We start from the raw sequence: 3,987 nt of genomic DNA on the forward strand, positions 1-3,987 counted from the left end.
TGAATTTAAAATACTAAGGATTCGAAATGGTGGAGACTTTGAGATACAGTCCCGTGATGGATTGAATATTGTTAATAATTTGTGTTATTAGCAATCCCACAGATATGGAATATTGAAGCTATTGTGGAATAATTAGTTATTTTTAAAATAGTGATTGATAACATTTAGTAAGGGGTAAGAAACACAGGGTGCAAAACATGTTATTTATGTTTAAACGAATTAATGGGAAAATGTAAAAGGAATATGTAATTTTATGAAAGATTAGTATTGTTGAAGTTGGAAGATTAGAACTCCACGTACTATTTGTATTAATATTGTTATCATTGTTTAAAAAGGTCTTGACACAATCAAAACACTTTGCATAAAATATGTATGTTTATATTGGAAAAAATAAAAATATATTTTTTTAAAAAATCAGCTATTTGGTACATAAACTCTTTTGTATCCATATCTTTGAATACACTAAATTCTCTTTGACAATGTTTTATAGCATTAGAATATTTCTATCTCATTTTGAAAGAACAGATGTTTTACATTGAGTCTTATTAGGAATGGTAATTTCTGAAATCTATAAATGAAACATTGTCATCTCCTAGGAAATCATATCTTTGATGTCAAGAGTTTTTAATTAGAGAAAATGAACTATACAGATGGGTTAGAATTCAACGCTGTCAAGGGAAAATGCAATAGGGGGAAAAAGTCCTTTCTAAATATTAAGTAAAAGTCATGGTCAACTATTGGATGGTCAACTGTTAGATCTATTCCTGTTTTGATGAATTCCAGGCAATCAATAAAAAAGTGACATCGAACCAAAATGATAACCATAGACACATAACGCAAACAGCAGACATTCTTCTGTATCGAATGTGTGTTAAGTCTCCAAAATAAATTGATTAACTATAAAAAAGATGTTGAGACTCTAGAAAGTGTGCAGAGAAGAGCAACCAAGATGATGAGGGGACTGGAGGCTAAAACATACAATGGACGGTTGCAGGAACAGGGTATGGCTAATCTAGTGAAGAGAAGGACTAGGGGAGAGCAGTGCTCCAATATTTGAGGGGCTGCTACAGAGAGGAAGGGGTCAAGCTATTTTCCAAAGCACCAGAAGGCCAGTCAAGGAAAAAGGATGGAAAGTGAACAAGGAGAGATTCAACCTGGAAATAAGGAGACATTTTCTGACAGTGAGAACGATCAACCGATGGAACAGCTTGCCTTTGGACGTTGTGGCAGCTTCATCAAGAAGAGAGATGACTGCCATCTGTCAAAAATAGTGTAGGGTCTTCTTGGGTTGGGGACTGGACCTACAAGGTCCCTTCCCACTCTGCTGATCTGTGTCTGCATCTAGGACTATGTCATGGAAATGTATTTTCTGAGCAGGATGAGATCTGATCAGTTATGGAAATACAGTATTATGTTGGAAGTAATGTGCCATGGAGGTTTGGGACAGAAGCATTAGAAACTATAGAAACTATAGAAGCAGAGGCTTGGGGATGACTCAGATATCTGTTAAGCAAAACCTAATATAGCTTTAATGAAGGTGAAATAAAGTGGGAACAAAATCATTGTCTTGGTGTTAACGCAATGATTGTGATATAAGAAATAGAATCTCTGAGAAGAGAAACGATAACTGTATCTATGTATCAATCATTTATCCTTTTCCAAAATATATTGTCTCTACCCAGCCAGATTAGGGAGCTAAGAATGACAAGTACATACATGGGATCATCAAGAAGTTCTTCAGATGGAAGTCTTTTAAAGGTGACTAGATTAGACATCATGTAGATCAGAGAAATAATGCCACCAATGATGAGATCACCTGAATGGTAAGATTTGTATTTAATACTAGGGTTGTCCATCATGCATTTAGCATCATAGCACATCACCTGAGAAAGCCGTATTAGCATGCACAGCCTGAAGAGTAACATAGCAAATCACAGATGTGCTTTGCCCAAATGATCAATGCTATGGCTTCTGAATATAGAACAACCTAACATTTTGGCTCTTTCTCTTGGATGTGCTGAATGTAGAAGCATACAAGAAAAACAAACTCCAACATAATCAATCTTGACTGGGTTCCTATTTTGCTCTGTTCTTTGGAAATCCCTAGAGTCCAGAGGAGTTCAATTAAAGTTGGTCAATTACAGGGCACACCATCCCTTGATCCACCATTTCTTGCAGCCAAAATTGCAGCAAAAAGATAATTGATATCACCTTAGTGTAAATGCTTTGTGACTTTTTCTGCAAAACATATTGACAGCAAAAAACCCAAGACGGTTCTCAAAGACAAAGATGACCAAGGAAAATAAAAAAAAAATTACATAAAAATGAGTAATAAAAACAAGTTTTCCTGCTTTGTACTGGTATAGATGACATAACATGGAAGTCATTTTTGCATTTAGAGTAGGCTTCCAAAATGGGGGGAAAATGATGAAAAGGCTTCATTATCTTTCAAAAATTATTCATTGTTTTAAATCACCAAAAGTGTAATACTTTGGTCAAAAATCCTTTAAATAATTATATATATATATATATATATATATATATATATATATATATATATATATATATATATATATATATATATATATATATATATATATATATATATATATATATATATATATATATATATATATATATATATATATATATATATATATATATATTCTGAAAGATGTTTTCAACAGAATAAAAACAAATTTTGAACAATTGAACTGAAGAAAAGAAAAATAGGGACGAGTAATAAGAAAGTGAAAAAGAAATAAAGCAAAAGAAATAAGAGTATGAAGAAAAAATAGAAAAAAGGCATAAAATGTGCCTTCCACACTTCCTAACACAGTTCAGATACATACAGTAGATATATTTATATTTTACTCTTTCTCTCTCTCTCTAAGAGTGCATCATAATTTTCTTCTTTCTATAATTCACTCTCAAATCATCAAATCCGTAAATCACATTTTTCTTTAGCAAAACATCCATAAGATATTTTGAGTCTCCAATAAATGTAATTATTGTTCTTTTCTTAATCAAACATGTGTGTTTGTATGTATATATGAATGATGTGTATACATACATATACATACATACATATATTAGAACTCCAAATTTACCAATGATTTTTCAAGTTTTCCAGGCATGATAAAGTGATCCTTCATATTTTTCACATTTCACATTTTGAAGCTTCACTCAAAATACTTTTTCTAGTGTTGTATATGAGCATAACATTATTTTATAAAAAATCTCTTTAAAATTATAACAGTGTGAATGTCAATTCTTTTAAACATATGTTTTCCTAATGTTCCATCAACTTCAAATTATGTATTCTTTTGTTCATTTCCAAATATCATATTAAATAGCTGAAATCTTTCTTTTACTTATGCATACAAAATCCTTGAAAAACAAAATCTCTCTGCAGCCAATTGCTCACTCTCTTATTTCATCTCATATTCTTCACACTCTTGTTTTAACAACTCTTGATAGGTTAATCAATTCTCTTTACCTGCTGTTTCTTTCCTATAATCTGCTTCTTGGGCTGAGTTTATAAAGGCATTGTGGGGTATTGTCTGAGTTTATACATATCCAGAATAACAAAATAACAGAGTTGGAAGTGAGTTTGAAAGTTTTCTAGTCCAACCCCTGCTCAAGTAGGAGACCCTATACCAGGGGGTCAAATTCAATTTCATTGAGGGCTGCATCAGAGCTGCGGTTGACCTCTGGAATGCTGTTACCTCCCTACCAAAGATGGTTCCTTTTTTTCTACTTGCATCTTTACATGCTTTTGAACTGCTAGTTTGGTAGAAGCTGGGACAAGTAACAGGAGCTCACTCGTTATGTGGTGCTAGGGATTCGAACCGCCAAACTGCTGACCTTTCTGATTGACAAGCTCAGTATCTTAAGGTTTAAGGTTAAGGTTTATTAAACTTGTATGCCGCCTATTCCCCGGGGGGACTTAGGGCGGCTAACAAACTCATAGGGGAGGGGGTAATA

This window comes from Thamnophis sirtalis, unplaced genomic scaffold, assembly GCF_051295495.1.
Source record: "Thamnophis sirtalis isolate CommonGarterSnake01/CBP01778 unplaced genomic scaffold, rThaSir2_p1.2 scaffold_4, whole genome shotgun sequence".
NCBI classification, from domain to species: domain Eukaryota; kingdom Metazoa; phylum Chordata; class Lepidosauria; order Squamata; family Natricidae; genus Thamnophis; species Thamnophis sirtalis.